The sequence below is a fragment of the Alligator sinensis genome, unplaced genomic scaffold (genome assembly GCF_000455745.1).
Source record: "Alligator sinensis unplaced genomic scaffold, ASM45574v1 scaffold130_2, whole genome shotgun sequence".
Taxonomy (NCBI): domain Eukaryota; kingdom Metazoa; phylum Chordata; order Crocodylia; family Alligatoridae; genus Alligator; species Alligator sinensis.
The window spans coordinates 3576969-3596979 of record NW_005841913.1 but is presented as its reverse complement, the minus strand read 5'-3'; positions in this window follow the sequence as shown (position 1 = coordinate 3596979).

Sequence of the window (20011 nt, the reverse complement as noted above, 5' to 3'; positions counted from 1 at the left end):
TGAAAACAGTGGGGTTGCTCACAGAGGGACTCATCCTGGAGCCAACTGAAATCAATGAAAAGATTCTTATTGAGTTTGTTGGATTTCAGGACCAGGCATATCAATATGTCCCACTACATTTATTACTCAAGAGTTAAGTTACAAAAAAACCCAAAAAAGTTTTATTAAGAATGAGTATGCTAAATCATCTCCATTACATTGATACTCCAGTACTGTATTTACCTTGCCTTTTAGAAAGAGGTGTGGTTAAAGAGAAGGATTTCATATGGGACTCTAATTTCATTTTATACAATTTCTAACTCGCACCTATATTTTAATCGACTAACTCTTATACAGCCTTATTATAGTTGCTAATGTTTTGCTAACTTTACTAGAAACTTCACAGGTAGATGTAATAAGATGTGTTCCTAGTTTTAAAGCAATTGGATGTTCATAGTAGGTAAGCAAATAATGGCCTGCATTTTCCCCCTAATGAAGTGTAAGTAAAATACAGTCATATTCATTATTCCATGTGCTCTATGCTTTATAGTATAAGAAAATAAAATGGACCCAGACCAAAGAGGAGCGAGAAATAATGGGAAGATGGCATACTAACATAGCTTATCAGACAAGAAAATACCATGCTGATCCAGGAAACTGCCTTCATGGACTAATGACATTAGACTCTGCATTTATGTCACAATGGGCTTGCACTTCTGACCCAAAGAGTAGTTAACACTTGCTTAGTTCTTTACACTTGCCAAAGTACTATGTAATAACTGTCCTGTGTGTGGTTATAAACTTTGGGGTAGATCCTATTTCCCTTTACAAGCCTAAACAGCACATACACAACTTCATAACTGCATTTTTTGTCACTTGCTCCCCCTCCCAGCACTGCCACCTCCTGCCCTACCCCTGCCTACCCTGAGCACTGCCCCAGCCTAGGCCCCACACTGGGAAGAGGCAGGCACAAACCCCAGCCCCAAGCTCACAGCAGGCAGCTTGCTTTTGTCCTCACCCCATGAACACATCTGGGGGGTACATGCCCTTGGTGTTATCCATGAATGTAAACAGGGTGCTTTTCACCCCCTCGTCCAAGTCACTAATAAAGAAATTAAACAGTGTGGGCCCAAGGACCTAATCCTGGGGGACTCCACTGCTCACATCCCACCAGGTCGAATATGACCCATCCACCACCACTCTCTGAGTATGACCCCTCAGTCAGTTTGATATCCATCTGACTGTGTAGGCATCAGTGCCACAGTTGCCTAGCTTTTTAATGAGAATGGGTTGGGAGACAGTGTCAAAGGCCTTCCTGAAGTCCAGAAAGACTACATCCAATGTGACACCTGCATCCAATCATTTTGTGACGTGATTGTAGAAGGCAATCAGGTTGGTCTGACAGGACCTGCCCCTAATGAAACCATGCTGGTTGTCCCTGAGCATCATCCCCGCTGCTGGCCCTTCACAGATGTGCTCCTTGATAATTTTCTCAAAGAGCTTCCCCAGGATCAAAGTAAGACTAACGGGCCTATAGTTGCCTGGGTCCTCCCTCCTCCTTTTTTTGAAGATGGGGACCACATTGGCTCTCTTCCAGTCATCCGGCACTTAGCCAGAGCACCACGAGTGCTCGTAAAGCTGTGCCAGGGGCCCACTACATTTATTGGTGACATTATTGGCTGCACCAGCCAAAAAAAGCTAATTGCCAATAATGTCAATTTTCCTTTTATAGGTGCCAATCCAGTATGGACCAACATACTGGTGCACCCATAGTTTTAGGTGCTGGATGTGGAATGCCCTCCCATGTTTGAGCCCCATACTGAAGGTCTGGGGGTCTGGAGAAAGAATGTAATCTAAGAGGTGTGTGGCTCAGTGATATGGGGAAGGCTGGGTTGTTGTTGTGGCCAATGATCTCGGTGAGGCAGGAACTTTCTTAGTGCTATTTATCTAACGCAGTGATTCTAAACCAGGCCAATGCACTCTGGGGTGCCTTAAGATCCTTCCAAGGGTGCTGCAGGGTGCCTAAGGAAATGCCCAAGGAATATGATTCACAAGATAAACCCAGAAGTGTCAAATAGGAATCCACAGAGTTAAAAACATTCTGCTGTAGTCTGAATTCTTTGCAATGGAAAATTTACTCTATTATTTTTTCCATGGTCAAAAAATGTGTGAAAACTAAGGTGGCATTTTCTGAATGGCACCTTGAGTCAAAGAAGGATGAAAACCACTGGTCTCATGAATAGTGAATGTAAGATGCAATGAGTCAGCTTTAAGAGGAAGGCTGGAAAGGGATCTGGGAAATGTATAGCCTGTTGGTTATAATAACACTGCTGAGATAATAACTAAAACACCCTTTTGGTTAGGGGTCTAGAACCTTGATCTCATTCACCCTTGAGCAAGTAGTTTGACCAGTGAATTATTGGCATGGGAGGACTTACCTCTATGTTATTTCCAGTAGGTATGAGGACAGGACAATTCTATTGTTATCTATGTCACAAGATAGAACAGAATCCCAAACTGTGCATAAGCGCTAAAAGCCACAGTGATGTAGTGGGATGCATACCATTTAGATGTGTAAAGTGAAATAGCACTTAGCCCTTGATCTTAGTGGAAGGCATGCATTTCAAATTTCTGCAAATATTATAAATTGATTTAGGAGCACTGAAGCTGGGTATGGTATTATTTACCTACTTGAACAGATTCTTATTTAAATGTGTAAGTAGTAAACCAAATATAATCACAGCTGTTAAAGTATTTTTTTAGCTACATCCCAAAAATAAAGCTGGTGTTCCTTTTACAAATGCCAAGAAAAAAAATCTGTGAACTTTTCAGGGGCAACTGCCTTGACAAGAGAAGCAAAAAGATGTGTGGACAATCTTTCTATACATGTTAGACTCTAAGGTCATGGAATATGGCTCTGCTACAGTACCTGAGCACTTAATATTCCCTTTGAACACACATATGAGGTAGAGAAGTACTACTGCCCCCATTTTACAGCTGGGAATTAAGAACCAGATTTAAGATCCTGATCCCCAGTGACTTAACTGGGAATTAGGTACCTAAATGGTAGGGCTGTGCGAAATTTCGCTAGCTGTTTCGATTCAACACTGTTTTGACTCATATCGAGCTTGAAACAGCAAAATTGAATCGCAACAAAGGGCTTTGAAACAGCCTCAAAACAAAATGAGGCTAGTCAAAATGTTTCAAAAGTTCCCAAATGTTTTGAGTTTCGAAGCAGCCAGCAGCCAGGCGGTGGGAGATAGGAGAGAACCAGGGCTGTGCTCCCAGTGGCTGCTCAGCCCCATGTGGTGAAGCCAGGAGCACAGCCCTGGCTCTCCCTGTCTCCCGTGGCTGGGCTGCGGGGAGCCGATCGCAGCACAGGGGAAGGGAACTGATCCCAATCACTCAGTTCCCTTCCCCAGGCCTATGATGGGGCTGGGAAGGCAACTCAGCCCAGCTGAGCTGAGTTCCTTTCCCCAGCCTGATTGTAGCACTGGGGAGGGGATCTCACCCCAGCTGGGCTGAGTTTCTTTCCCCAGCCCTATTGTAGTGCTGGGGAGGGGAACTGAGCGATTGGGCTCAGTTCCCTTCCCCAGCTCCCTGGTCCCAGGCAGCAGCACCTGGCTTCCCTCCCTCATCTGGCAGGCAGATAGAGGGTCCACAGCCCCGGGAGGACTGGCACATCCCCCGCAGCCCTCCCGGGGTTGTGGCCCCCAATCTGCCTGCTGTATGAGAGAGGCTGTTTCAAGCTTCCCCATTATAGTGTATGGGTGAAACATTGAAACAGCATCACTTTTTCAACAAAACAAAATGGAACAGCTGTTTCAAATTGAAAGGAAATTCGAAACCAAATGCTGTTCCTTTGAAACCTCAAAACTCAAGTCGAAACAGAACGATGCTGTTTCACGCAGCCCTATTAAATGTTTTTCTGGACTAGGCCTAAGTGATTACACAGGGCCAAGCATTACACAGGAAATATATGGAAGACAAGCATATTGTCTCCCAAATTCTAAATTAATTTCTCGACCATCCATCTATTCTGTCCTTAACACTATAGGGACTTGTGACAAGAGAGGAGTGAAATACTTGTGTGCTTTTCTTGTATGCATTATACAGTGTAAAAGCTTGAGCTGCACCATTGAAATCAGCAGGCTTTGTCACTGACTAAAGTCAATGTAGGTTAACATAGAATCAAAACTTTTTTGCTTAATGATTTATTTTAAGGGTCTCATAGAAGTAAAATAGTAAATGTAGGTGTAAGGCTTTCAGAACCACTTTAACACAGCCTTCTTGCAACTACTGGCTGTACCAGCTGGCACATGGCTCACTACCAGAGGATCTCACAGCATTTCTGAGGAGATATTTATATCATAGTAAAGAAGTGGAGGAAATCAGATATTTTGTTCAAAGATCAGAATTGATAGGGAACAAAGCAGTGATTTGGATGCTTCTGCTCGTACAGGGCCAGCTGCTGAAAATGATTAATTCCTAGCAATCACATGGTTGGACTTTATTAAGTTGATCTATCCCATAATGTTCTAAATAAAGTCATAGCCAGGATAATTTTTAGTTGGATTAATTTAGGAAAGCAAGGGTTTGCAGGATTAGGCCATGTATTGGCATAGCCTTGTTAGTCGGCCAGTGATATTTGTTTTAGCGAGTTGGCTTGAATTTTAATTCCTGGTTTTGATATGGCTTTGCTATTAGCAGTATTCAGGCCACACTTCAGGTAAGGATCTAACTCAACCATGTGCTTAACTGGCTTAGATCCCATTTATTCCACTGAAACTAAAGCACATGGGATGGTACTTTCCCTGATCATGGCCTTGAGTTTACATCTGTATGATTTTTATCCTTGCTTTGGATTGCTCACCTGTGGCTGTACTTTGGAGTTGTCCATATCAGACACATGGTTCCTTGGGCTTTAATTTGCCATGTGAGCAGCTGGGAACCAGAGGATTTTGGCTAGATCTATGATTAGTTAAGGGAACATCTTTTTTACAGGAAGAATGAGAATGGGATGAACGTGACTGATGCCTACTGTCACCAGTAAACTCAATCAGAACAAGATCAGACCTTGAGTCAGTGTTGTGCCTTGTACTTTACTTCACTGTGTTCTATCCTTTTGGAGTAAATTGTCTCCTCTGTGGGTCTCTGCCTGCAGAACAGTTGCTGCCATGCATGAAACCCAATTTGTAGAGCCTATAACCCAATTTGTAGAGCTCAGTGGCACCAAGAGGTATGCTTTTCCCATTAGCTCCTCAGAAGAGCTGCACTGCATAGCCAGGGTGCAAGGCAATTAGGCTGTTTGTATTTATCTGCAACCAGCTGACAAGTGTTTTGGGCCCAACTCCTTTTTTAGGCTCCACTAGCCTGAAACTCTAATTTCCAATGGACTTTCTGTATATGAAGGGCTCAGAAGTCTTAATGCTGGATCTGCTGGGCCAGGGATGTAGCAGGTCAGCCCGGTACCCTGAGTTGCTGTGGTACATGGGACAGTGCCAGATGCCATGGTCCCAATGTCAGTGGCATGGCCCAATACTGCCCGGATGGCAGCTATTTTTGTGCCTTCCCCCACAAAAGGCAGCAAGTACTCAGGGCTGCTGCCCCAGGCACCCCACTCAGTTATGCTACTGACCAGGGCTTTGGTTTGGAGCCAGTTAGGCAGTAAATCTGGTAACAGGCCAATTTTCAAATGAGGAAAATATTTTATAATAATAAGTAAAAGAATCACATAAAAGAATACTGCCATAATATTGACATTAAAAAACAGAATTTTAATTCCCAGCTGTCATTTTACATTTTATCCATCAAATGACCAATGCATTTCCAATGGAGCAGTCACAAGAAACAGCACCCTTTGATTATAAGAGGGATGATACCTATGGGGCTCAATGACTAAATGTAGGGGTAGTGGTCCTTCAGTGCTCATCTCCCCGAACTAGGTTTTTAGTTTGGTGTGAACTCTTAAGATGTGATTATTATTACCAGTATTATGTTATTATTTAGTCAAGGAACTAGGCAGCTCCCATAGAGACATTCAGATCTCTTGGGCAATTCTGTGATTAAGCATTTTTTAATATATTGTATCATTTAACTGAGGAACCAGAATAAGTGGAAACCAATTAGGGAAAATATTATGGCCTTTTTTAAGGTCTTGACATTTTTAATAAAATCTAATTAAAATTCATATTACCTACTTACAGTTTATAAAAGTGCATAATTAAAATATGCCTATAACTAGACTATTTTTAAAGTACAATACATTTAAAATGTGCATTAAATTATCTGAGATTTTAGTGTGCACTGTTTACTCTCAAGACCTGATGAGCTCTAATTTTTTCTGTTAATTACAGTTTCACGCAACTTAAATGTAATTGTGTGATGCCTATTTATGCAAAAATATTGCAGCAGTTTCCAGGGATGACTACAATGTGTGTGCATGCATGTGTATGCTTCACTCTCCAGGGCCAGCCCTACAGGATATAAAACCACTGGAAGCAGCAATACTCTGTTCTATTCTAGATTAGTGATAAGGATGGTCTGAGAACCAAAGAATCTGGATACTTCCCAGGGCTATTTGAAGAGATGAGTCTAAGATCTATCCTTTCCTTCTTTCATTCACTCCTGGGAGGAACTTTAGCCAAGGACCCCTAAAGAGGATAGCATGCACTTACATTTTTAAACTTATGTTTGTGGGAAGTCCGCAGTTCTAGTTCTGATGCCATGTCAACCACTCAGATAACAATTGTGTTAGTTATTTGTACTTAGGACTTTATTTTGTTATGTATAAAATCAGCATTATGTCAAATCTGGTTACCAGTTACTGCTGTCCCACTGCATAAACTTTGGCAATAGCAGTAAGGTGATCTGGGCTGCTAATTAAGCTGAATATGAATAAGGATGGCAGGATCTGACTTTTAAATTATGCATGTGCCATGTGGAACTGTGTCAGTTTTTAACCATCATCTTTTATCCATTCATGTACTGATTGGGAGAGCAATACGTGTCTCACCAGCACCAGGCATTGCACCAAATCATGTACAAGATGGGCGTGTCTATACATCGTTGTACGGCAGCATTGCTGTGTGCGTGGCACATGGGTAGATTTCACCACTACATCGTCCTAGCGATGCACTATACCCAGGGAACGCGCTGCTACAGCAACTTAGCCAGTGATCTCGTGTAGACATACATGATTGCTACGTTGTCATAGTGTGCCATACAGCGATGTAGTGCATCACTATGTCTCCATAGGGTGACATGTAGATGCGCCTGGTATCTTAAATCCTTGGTTTATCTGGTTTAAAAATGGGAGGAGAGGAAAGATAGCAGATTTTAACTTCTAAACTGATCACAGAGCTAGGACAGCCAAAGGACACTTTGTTTAGCTCAGATGAAAAACAAACTCTGTATTTCCAAGGGCAGTATTAGCATATACTAAGTTTGGGCATTTTTACATGTGCTGTGGGACACGGCGCAGGACGCTTTAATTAACGAGGCATGCTAAATAAAAGCGCCTGCGCGTCATGTATATTAGTGTCCCTGCACTGAAAAAATATCAGCGGGGAACTTTGAGCTAAAGCTCATTCAACGTGTTTTATTTCAAAGTGCCCCACCACCATTTTTTCAGTGTGGAGACATACTGGGACACAGAAGGCTGCCAGGGTGAGTCAACTTCCATGCTCCTACAGACTTGATTTTCAGCACATCTGAGCAGGCTGCGCACACATGTATAGGAGCCCTTTGAGACCAAACAGTTTTTACTCTTGTAAATTCAATTAGTCAAAAGCATCCAAATTGTTCATGAGAATCATACTCCGAATTGAGGAAAGAGAAATCCACTAGTATTGCATCTCAGTTGTGTAGGGTCAGTGGTTGAATCTAGAACTACTGCTCTTATTTACATATCTGAATCACTAACATATTTTAAACACACATCTCTTTTGGTGGAAAGTTCCCCATTGAATCTGGCAAAGGCAGTGTCTACAATATACTGTTGCTGTAACTGACCTCTGACTGATGTTACAAAACTTGCAAGGTATGCAAGAGTAAACCTAAATGATCCACACTTCTTGTTTGTCTTTACTGAGATTATTATTTCTGCATTTTTCTAGGGTTAAAACAAATAAATAGTTTAGCCACAAATCTCATCATCCCTTCTTTCAAAGAAACTTGTGAATAGTCCTCTTTTCCTTTCTTCAGCTATTTGGGCTAGTTTTATCTTGAACCTAAAAGTCTTACTTAACATATTAGCACTTCTGTACCTATTACTGTTAGTGCTTTAAGTGAAATAGCACTTCTCTGTGTTAGAAGCCTAGACCCACAATATATCAAGTGTAGTAAACCTAATTCATCCCCAAGGGCCCTGATCTCCAAGAGTTCCTTTAATATAAATAAATGGTAATAACATTTATGTATGAAATAAAATTCCCTTAATAGAATTTTTTTCTGGGGAATTTTGCAAATAATGATCAAAGAGTTAAGATCTAAACCTGACCTTAGCATTTATATCTAATATCCATAACTGTTACTACTCATCTTTTTATTCCTCATTACAATTTTTGTTCTGATTTAGTGAGAAGTAAAAAGAACAGTAATTATTATTCCTCCTGTAAGATTTTATAAGGAAAGTACATTTACAACATATCATCAATCCTACTTCATCCAGACATTTTCAATAGCCAGAAAAAATATCAATTCTAGTTTCAGGGTAGAAGTATTTACAAGCATTGGATCTGTCCATGTCCTGCTTGAAAAGAAGACTGAAGGGCAGTTAAGTGAAGAACAATTTGGATTCTGAAGGAACAGACTGATGAGAGATTTAATATTTGTTATGAAATAGCTGACAGAGAAGAGCTGGGGGCATAATAAAAAAGTTATTCTTGCTTTCCTAGATATTGAGAAAGCTTATGATAGCATGCTATGAGAAAAAGGTATGAGGATAAATCAAAAGGTTATATGTGAGATTGTATTAAGGGAGTTTACACAGTAAAAAATACATACACAGGAGGAATAGGAAAGGTTTCTGATGGAGCGTGGTTCAGAGCACGGTAGTGTGTTGAGTTCCATACTTTTGGAGTTCTGGAAGGATTTCTTTGAATGAAGAAGAAGAGGGTAGAGAAAGAAGCAAAGGCCATGAAGGTATGAACATTTGAGAGAGAAATATGGAAGAAGCACAGTCTTAATTTGTCAAGCCTGAACAGAGGAGAATTTGGGTTGAAGAACAATAAAGGTAAGAGTTAGGCCACTGGCAAATCAGGCCCACTCAGTAATCAGGGGCTGGTAGAGGCATTTTAGCTTGGTTGCTGCTCCAACTCTGGTTAGTAAGTTGCAGAAATAGTTTTTAAGGACATTTCCTGGGAACCTGGGGAAACAGGAAAAAAAAATCATCTGAGGAGTGACTGTATAAGAAGCAAATTAAATCAGGAGATTTAATCCAAGGAAGAAGCGGATGGCTGATGTGGTCTGGACATGTGAAAAGAATGCATGAGGACAGCATAGCACAAGGAAGGCTGAGGATGTGTACTGAGCACAAGAGACCAAGAGCAAAACCCAAGAGTAGATGGGAAGATGAGGCATGGGAGGGGGTTATTACATGAGATGGTTCCTAAAAGGAAATTACAGCAGAAAGACAGTGGAAATGTAGGGAGAAATGGACGGGATTAGCGTATTGCCAGACTCAGTGACAGATGAGAATTAGCAATGACGGTGATACATTTTACAAGATGTAAACAAAAGGTATAGGAACCTGGACAAATGACTGGGTATATCTAGATCCTGACAGGTGCAAAGGACCAGATAAGTAGAAGAGAATAATTATTAGCTCTGCTCATAGGTCCTGAGTATTTTAGTTACATAGAAATCAAGCACTCAGGCTTTATGTGAGTGCATGGAATTGTATACTACTTCCATAATCTGTCGTTACAGTCAGAGAACATTGCAGCATCCTAGCTAATGCTGTGTAGTATCTGTTTGAAAATTCAGGCATTTTCATCTGGCCATTGTACAGGCACATATGTAATTCCCTCTCCCCCTGATACTTCTTAAGAACTGCAAATAGTGATAAAACTGAAAAAAAAACCCCAACCGAAAGACAGAATCTGATCTATGCTGAACCCTTTGTAGAGATGGTTTAGAAACAGCATGTACCCTTCTTCATCATAGCTTGCCATCACTATCATAGGAAAAGGTAGCCTTTGTACAATTAGCATCGAGGAGTATTATTGTGGCTATGTAAGTTAGGAAGTCCACAAACTTTGTACAGGCATCTCTGTCTATAGCGGTCAGCAATACAGAAGAAACGTGAATGGAAGGCACTTGCATTGCCTTTACAAATCAAAGCCCTGATATATTGCTGGATCACTTTGTTGTATGTAGTTGTTATCATGGACTAACATTGACTGATTTCATCAGGGTAGCACTACAGTAACAGAGTGGTGAATCAGACTGCATGTGCCTCTTGCAGGATTGTTTCACATAAGAGACAATGGATCTGCTAAGGAAATGATTCTAGCTAGAACTAAAATCAGTAACGGAAGAGGGAAAATAATAATGGACAACACACATCTACCTCACTGTTCTGTACAGTTGGTGACGTAGCATATTGGTGTTCTATGAAACAAACAAACAAGAGGTAAATATGCTTTATTAAAGGGATTTCCATACTCTAGGTTATGCTGGTGATCTTTTAATTGTAGCAACCCTGCAATAGGGAGGAAGGCACATAGTCCCAATGCAGAAGGACAGAAAATACCAGGCTCATTCCTGTATTTAGGAATAAGCAGGAAAGGGGTATAGCAGTGGAGTATGATATAATTTATTAATTTAATCTACATGGTATTAAAGTGCTTAGAGGGAATTTACCGAAGGGACAATGCCTATATGCAGAATTCAACAGAAATGACAGGACAAATCATTCATAACAAATCAAATGCGTTCAAAGTAGTAGAAAAACAGTTTTCATGATTTAATGAAGAAGCAATTCACTGAGGGTGAACTCACTCAGGGCACATATAGAAGTGACAATTTTCACCCAATCTGGCCACAGAAAGCAGTTTATATCCATGACCAAACAGAAGTGCATGGCTGCAGATAGCTTCAAAAATGGCTGATCAGGTGAAAATCTGACCCCTCATTGCATGAGGCGTCAGATGAAGACCTGATAGTGCCTTCTGTAACTTGTATCTGAGCTGCTTGCCAGCCTCAAGCTGTTTTCAGAATGGGAGGCGGGGAAAGGGAGTGGAGGGAGTTCAGTCTGTGGGGTTTCCAGTACCCACTGGAGGGTGGGGTGGGTGATTTGGAGACCCCCCAGCTTGGGAGCCCCCACCTCAGGAGGCTCCACTTCGCCCACCCCACCTTCCAGAGCCGGCTGGGGAACCCCTAGAATGAGCTCCCTCTGCTCCCTTTCCCCCATCCCATTCTGAAACAGGGACAGGCTCGGAGAGAGGAGATGCCATTGCTAGGGGAAACCAGCTGAAGGCTGCAGCCAGCAGCGAGATTCCCCTCCCCGCTGCAACCAACATTGATCTTCTGCTCGTTCCAGGGATGGTTGTAACTCAGAACGCTTTCTGCAAAGCGTTCTCAGTTACAGCAGGGAGCTGCACTTCTGTCTGCACCCATAATTACACAGCAAAACTTCTTTTCTCCAATAGAGTGGTTCTGCCCCCAAAGCTTGAGTAATCAGGCACAAATGGCCTGTTTTCAATTCTCTTTAAAGAGGAGAAAAATATTTCATTGCCTCAACTGAGAGCTAGATCAGTGGAAGCTCAGGCTGGGGTATAGCTCTCACATGGCTGACACCCCTTCTTCAGCTGCTCTAACCCATGGACTGGAATAGCAGATGATGTGATGCTCCCTCACTGCCCTCTTCCACAGGGCATTTGGACCATAGGATCCATTGGCCATGATTGCCAATCAGGTATTTGTTAAAAGAAGTTCACAAAAATACTAAATTAAACCAGACCCCATAGTCAGACAGAATATGTTCTTGTGGAAGAATGAGATAACTTCAATCACTGTTTGTGGTCTTGTTTGTTCTTTGAAGGAATAAGAGGAAAATGAATCTCTTCATTTTAAAATAGAGGGAAATTTTAAATGTTGGGCTTATGAAGAAAAAACAATCACACTTTGTACTCCTTAGGGGTATTTGTGTTACTTGAACAAAGAATAAGGGCCAAAATCAAACTGAAGTCCCTGCTTTGTTGTATTGTCCACTGCTTAATTTTTATATCATCATGTACCATGTTCCATTTTAATTTTGTTTCAGATGGCAGAATACATTATATTATACAATTATATTATTATAGGATTATATTATCCTATTATATGATTTTAGCAAATATATACATTTTATACAAATGTGTTTTAATTCTTATTTTTACTATTCATTTTATTGTATTGCATTAGCAAAAGCTGTAAATAAGCTATTACTACCATCAAGTTATATGTGAACCTTTGGATGAAATTATAGGGTTTATGAGAACAACCTTCCAATCCTGTGGTGTAACTTTTTCTCTTTTCTTCCTAGCTATCAAGAGAGTCTTATATCTGCACTGGCCATCATCTCAAATGTCAGCTCTAATTAAAGTGCCCCCCCTACCCCCCACTCCTGGAGCACATGTATAAATGCTCTCATTTATTACCAACCCCCTTGAGACCTAAGGAAGGAGGAGACCTGATCAAGGACAGGGGAGCTATCAATGCCCATTGGAAGGAGCATTTTGAAGACCTTCTCAATCAAGGCACTGCTGTTGATGAGAGTGTTCTCAACTCCATCCTGCAACACCCAGTCAGACATGATCTCAGAATCCGTCCAACCCCTGACAAGGTGAAGAAAGTCATCAAGCGGATGAAGAACAACAAGGCATTTGGAGCAGATGGAATCACTGCTGAAATCTTAAAACAGGGAGATGAGCTCATATCACCATTTCATGCCCAAGGATCTGGAATGATAAGGAAATCCCAGATGACCTCAGGAACACCATGACTGGGACAATCTTCAAGAAAAGAGACAAGTCAGACTGTGAAAACTACAGAGGGAATTACCTTATTGTCCACCACATGAAAGATCATTGTGTGAGCCCTTTTGAACCATCTCTTTCTCCTTGCTGAAGAAATCTCAGTGTGGGTTTAGGGCATTGAGAGGCACAATTGACATGATCTTCACAGCCTGCCAGCTGCAATGTAAGCCTCTTTACATAGCTTTCTTTGACCTCACAAAAGCTTTCAGCTCTTGTCAGCTGAGAAGTGTTGTGGAGGATCCTTCTGAAGTATGGATGCCCACTTACGGTTAATCAGTCACCCATGCATGTAACAGTTTGCTTCATGTATAATGTATGAGTGATGTAATGTTTCTGATTCTGTTCAGGTACATATCCAAGGTAAACTGTTTGACTCGTACCATTTCTTGATAAATAGACACATAAATAATATTATTTAACTCTGTTATGGTCCTTTAAAACTTTAAGTCTTCTTTGGCATTTCGTTATAGAAGCATATCATCTTATTATAGCATTTTGCTATAGAAGCAAATTTGTCTTATTATCCCTGTTCTACAGATGGGAACACCGATGCTTACAGAAGGAAGTTGTTTGTCTAAAATTACCTGGCAGACAAATCATTAAACCAGGAATTAAACACAAGTCTCCCAAATCCTCAGTCTAGTTCCCTGCTGATTAGATTATACTTTGCTTTATGTGCCCATTTCCAAAATATATAATCATGAGAAAAGGAGTCGTGGGTCATCCATGTAGGTATGCCTGAGCTAGCTTGAGCAATGCAGATATTCAGATGATCAGCCTGTAGAATTCCATGCTGCTTCCAACTAGTTTAAAACTAACGTAGGTATATCTATACTCCATTGCAGTGCAGACATCTCCTGCAATATTGTTATCTTGCTCTGGTGGGAGGTGTTCAAGTGCTCTTGAGAAAAGGCAGGTCACTGTGAAAGGTGAAAGATTTGCCAAAGAAAGAGTTACCTACATAGTGTTCATTCCCAAAAGTTGCAATGTTCAAAACAAAGACAAAATACTCACCTGCAATAGATTAATATTCCCAAAAGACCTTTGCAGTATGTTAGGCTTAGCTGAGCACAGTTCTTTACTTTCCTGAGTACTCTTGCCTCACAGGAAACACCATAAAGATAAGTTATGAAATCAGCAAACAAGCATAAACATAGTGTATAAGGGGTTAACTCATCTTCCAGGGTCTTTTCCCAGACCCTGGGAATGTGGCTGTGGCTCTATGCTGGTTCCTCAGCCCTGCAGTCTTCCTTCTCCCTTTCTGGAGTGAGTTCCCTGCCTTGGTGGTGCTGTTTCCAGCCTCGCAGCCCCTTGGTCTTCTCCCAGGCCCCAGGAAAGTACCCTAGCTCAGTGTTGCAGCCACTAGCCTAGTACTTTTCTTGTTCTTTGTCTGTCACCATCAGCCTCTTCCCTCCCCTCCTTGGGTCTTTCCACTTTCTTTGTGCCAGCCAGTTGGATTTTTCCACTGTGCCCACTCCTCCAGACCAGGCTTGCAGTTAGTGCTTGCTGCCTACAGCTAAGCTGTAGCCTCTGGCTCAAGCAGCCTTCTCCAGCATGGGCCATACAGCCTGCTACACTGGGCTACTTCCCCCTGGAAGCATATAGCCTGCTACAACATTTGCAATGCTGCAGGTCATCACTAGCTTCCTGGCCCTAATAACAAACATAACATGAAACAAGCCAAGAAGGAACTGCCAAAACTCCCTCTGTCCCTTGATATTAATAGTTTGGTAGGGAAGCTAGCCATTATCTATGGCATTTCTTTTGCCTCTTTTCAGAAATGGCATTGATAGTGGTCCTTGTTTCTGCTGTACCTACTCGTTCTTGTAACAGTCTGGCAGCCACTCAGATTTCTTGAATCTGTGTCGTAGTGTAGCTGCTAGACTTTAGGCTGTTCTGATGCATCTTCCAAGATATCATTATATTTGACTCTGATTATTGAGAATTAATTTGAGCATAACAGGTTTGAGCATAGCCTTCAGAAGCATTTGCTCACTATTACCAAAGCTCTTTAAATGTTCAAAAATAAGGAATTATAGTGATATAATTTTATTGAGTACTTTATGTGTATGGCATAGCTCCATTTGATGCTCTGTTCAATGTTGGGGTTTTTTTTTTTGGAATGATAGCAAAAAAGTAAGTAGAAGTTCTTGTCTTGTTTTAACCCAATGCATGTTTTCTGTGGGTAGAAGCATAGACTTGTGGTTAAGATTGTGGGATTCGGGAACTCCCAATTCAACTCCTGATTCTACCATGAGTTTCTAGCATGACTTGTACTGCCATGTCTTGACTGTGTTTTTCTTCTATGTAACTGTTATATTATCCCCTTTGCCTATCGCCCTTATTCAACTTCTAAGCTTTTGGGACAGGGGCTAATGTGTTATGTATAACTCTAGTGCAGAGTACAGTCACAGGGTAATGGTGGGTCTCCACAAACTACTGGAATCTCTATACTTCAAGGGAAATAAGTAGCTAAGTATAATGAAAAAGTAAGAATATTATTTACATTTTACAAATACGTTCACATTTGCAACATATTATAATGAGACTATAATGGGAATATTTGGCATTTTCAAAGTGAAAATACAGTTGATTTTCTTTCTGACTTTTTCCTGCTGGAAGCTTGACAAAAAAAAGTGTTTTACATAAGTACTGCTTTATTTATAATGAAATGAAACCATTAGTACTGAGATTGATGAAACACCATTTGTTTCTGTATTTTGGAGGGAACTGGATTGTTAATTGCCAGATCTGTATAATGCATTATTTATCCTTAATCTTCATTGATACATCGTGGCACAAATACACAAACATGTAGAACTGACTGAGCAGCTTTTTAAAAAAAAGGAAAGGGATGACCTGGATTCTTTGAACTTGAAAGTCTTTGGCTTTTAGTTGCTCAGTTGCAAATGGAGCAATATGTGGAACTTTGATCCAGACCTCAAAGGGACTTGGATGTTTAAATTTGCAGTTAGGCACTAACATCCAGGGTTTGAATTATGGAGAGCTTACAAAGCTGGGCCCCCCCATAAAAGATGAGAGCACCCCCCTGCGGGCTGGTTGGTACCTCTTCCCCCTTCCTACCCCATCGCTACTGCGCACAGACCCTGGTTCTCCCCACACCTTTCTAAGCAGTCCAGGTGGCAGCAGTGGCTCCTACCAGCTGCCACTGGCCCCAGCCCCATGGTACTGGTGGGGACTCATGCACACAGTTCTGTCCCCAGCCAATTTTTTTTGCAGACCCCCCCGCAAGAGTCAAAGTGTAATTTAAACCCTGCTAACATCCACTAACATTAGGCACCTTTGCAGTCTTCAAAGCCCCTGCTCAGCTGCCACCTCCTGCCATCAGCATGTAAAGCCTATTTGTGCCCAACTTTCTGCAAGGAGCTTAGGTTTCTACCACTGGGCACGTGGAAAGCAACCTAAGTCCTGACATCACTGAGTACTTAGAGCCATGGCTGATGCTCAAGTCTTGGCAGGGTTTTCAAACTAAATTTTCTCCTGCTCATTTCACCTTGATCTGGCAAGTGTTCTCAAAGCACAGCTAGTGAATTGGGTCTCCCATAACAGATATGGATAAAATGTTCTGAGGTTAACTTGGTACGTACACAATTATATCCAACATCCCAACTGGTTAGTGGGAAACCTGTCCTCAAATCCCAGCCTTGGGCCCACACCCCGGGTGAGTCATATTTGGCTGGGGATGACTCCATTTCTGCTTGTTTATGAGAAGAGTTGACCTCAGGAGAGCTAAGAATGTCAGAGAAAGATAGATACTCATCTACATTTGAGAGATGCAGCTTAGGCCATGTCCTTCTCAGCATTTTTTTCTTCCTTTCTTCTTCTGTTTTCTTATGTGGCTTCTTACTCAGCTTGAAAGCTCCCCTGAATCCCTTCCTTAGTGTGTGCCCCAAAAGTCAGGGACTCAAGACCTCCTGCCCACCTGCACCAGCAAACATGCTTCAGACCTTGAGATACGGTAGATCAGGTACTCCAGGCTTGCTCCGAGTGTCCGTTTTCAGCTTTGCTAGAGACTTGTTCAAGAGCTGGTGTAGAGGGCTGAATGTGGAGCAGCCTCACTGAGATACCTCCAAGTTTAGAGTGTGCCTGCTGGTGATGCTGAATGGGGTATGGGTATGGTATACTTGAACTCCTCGGTGGTGGTATACAAGGCCTAAGCCTTACAGCTCTCACTCCACTCTGCCACCTGAGTGCTTGATGACATTTACCAGGAGAGAGGGACCTGTAGGTATTATTTGTTCCTGGCTTCATTGTAAGATGATTAAATCACAGGTGCAGCAGGGACCAACTTCCTTTAAAGGCCTGCTGCATTGTAACTGACTATTTTACAAGGGGCAGCCATGCAACTGTGCTGTGAGGTGTATAGGAATTGCAGATTCCTGATCAGAGCTGATGAGCTCAGTATGTATGGAAGGCATCACAGGATCTGTTCTTAGCAAAACTACATATAAAGATAGATTACTTAAAAAAAAAAAAAAAAAAAAAATCAGATGGGAAAGTGACCTCAAGATCATGAAACCGAGACACAATGGGGCCTCTCTATATATATGAAGAACCCCCCAAGTGTTTGGGATCAAATCCATCTGCTTTTCTAAAATAATTTCATCTCAGGCCTTCAGAAACTAGGCATGGAATAAGATTAAGCTCATCCAGGACTGAGACAACAATTAATAGCAATTCCTAGACTGATCGTCTTTGGTGACACAGCAACAATGAATATGTGTTTTGAGTGTTAAACAGAAAGATGGAAGGAAGGGTGGAAGGAAGAAGTGTACTTCTAAGCCTGGTAAGGAAACATGTGATGTGTAGACAGGTCCTGATTTCTTGTCCTATTGTGCATAGTGCATGTTCCATTTTAGGGCAATGGTTATTCAAAGCAATTAAGGGGGAAGAAGACATTCATCCTAAATCTTAAAAAAGTTTTTGCCTGCTTTGGATATTAATTATAATCCATCTTCATTGCACAAAATTGCCAAATTCTTGGCCTTTGAACTAAACGGATGCTGATTTTTGTTCATGACAACCCTTAAATCTACTCTGCTTTTGTCCTGCATTTCCACTGTACGTGGTTTACCCAAGAGTGCTCCTCCTGACCTGGACAAAATGGACTGCTCCTCATAAGTTTGACCTATAAAAAAAGGCAGAACACCCACTCTCATGGAGGATATGGCCTTATCACCTAACTTAATGTTTATAGTTAAGAGGCCTGGCTCTATGAGTCATAGAATAAGCAGGGGTTGAAACTGTGGAAAGGAATCAATAAAGGAGCCAAAGGAGATCAGGAGGAGGTCAAATAAGAGGAAATGAAAAGGGCTGGTAAATTGAAGTTATTTCTGAAGAAGATTAAAGGCAAAAACATTCACCTAAGGTTAGGAGCATTTCTTTAATAGCTAGATAACTTAAAGTACCAAAGGGATATATATTTTTTACAATATTTGAAGTATGTGTCCCTGGGATGAGATCTTATATGCAAGATTTAACCCAGAGCTAATATTTTAGCTGATTTATACATTCCTGACCACAGGCTATAGAGTGAAAATACTGATACCAACCTAACTCCAGCAGTCATTCTTCTAGAACAAATCTAGATAAGGCTTAAATTTCTTCATGTTTCAGATAGATGAGGACTTCTCAACTGGTTCTTTAGATTAAGGAGAAAAGAGGTCACATTAATTCATTAACTTTACCTTGAAAACTTGTCAGGAACGTTTACATTCCAGCCATGCAGTCTACTCACCTACTCTTTTATTATTTTGATGGTTATAATAGGAAATGGCATATTTTCCTGGCCTATGTAGGTTTAAAAAAAAATGCTAAAAATTGAAGCCTGGTTGGTGGGTGGACTGAACTTTGTAAGTCAATAAAGAGTCAGGGATATATTGTACCCCCGCCCCCAGAGAAGTCCTAATTCACACTGACTGCAGTAAAAACAGAGTTAGCTCAAGGCAGGACAGACTAATTGGAACAGTAATTAGAATTACTATAGATGGGTCATAATGAAAATATTAAAACAGGCTGAGCTGACATAAGTGGTATATTTTATAATAGAGCTAGTCAGAAAACAGAATTCCCACAGTATGGAAAACTGACATTTAAAAAAATCTGATTTTGTTCTAAAATCTAAATGAGAAAGCAGTTTTAAAACTTTTTGTAGAGCAGAAATTTTAAAAGGTTTTAATTCAGAAACATTGAATAGTTTTATTTAGATAATGCTGAAATATTATGCTATGCATATATTAAAATTATACTATAAGCAAAATGAAAGAAAAAGTTGAAATCATATGGTGGAAAGGGGCCTCAAGGGTCATCTAGGTAAGCATTTCTCAACCTGTGGGTCACGACCTGAAAGTAGGTCACCAGACTTGATGAAAGGGTTGCAAGCAAACTTTAAAAATGGATTATCCTTAAAAGGAGAGAAACGTGGGAAACTCCAGGTTTCCCCTTGCAGGATGGCAGAGTTCCAGCCTGCGAGGGGCTGCGGGGAGAGGGAGGAGGGTGATCAGGGAGAGAGTGCCATGCTCATATGCTCCTGTATCTCCCTGCTGGTAAGTCTATGGGACAGGGTAAGGGGCATAGACAATGCATTGTGGGGGGGAGGCAGGGATCCTGAGAAGAGTGGTGGTGGCACTGGGGTAGAGAAACGGCCTGGGGCCTGAGTGGCTGGTGGCAGGAGGAAACGAGGGCAGTGTAGCCCCCCTCTCCTGTCTGTTACTTCTTGTGCTTTTGGTGGTACAGCTGGCATGGGGTTCCCAGCAGTGGTGGCAGCAGCAATGAGTCTCGCTGCCCAGGGCAGAGGCAGCAGCTTGGGAGTGAGTGGCACTAGCAGGGCTGTGAGGAGTGGGAGGCTGTGGGTTGGGAGTGAGGGGCATCGGCAGGGCCAGGGGGCTATGCATATATTATTTACTGGGTCAGGACTGGCCATTGATGTTTACAAATGGGTTCTGGTACAAAAAAGGTTTAGAACCACTGATCTAGTTTACCTCTGTGCA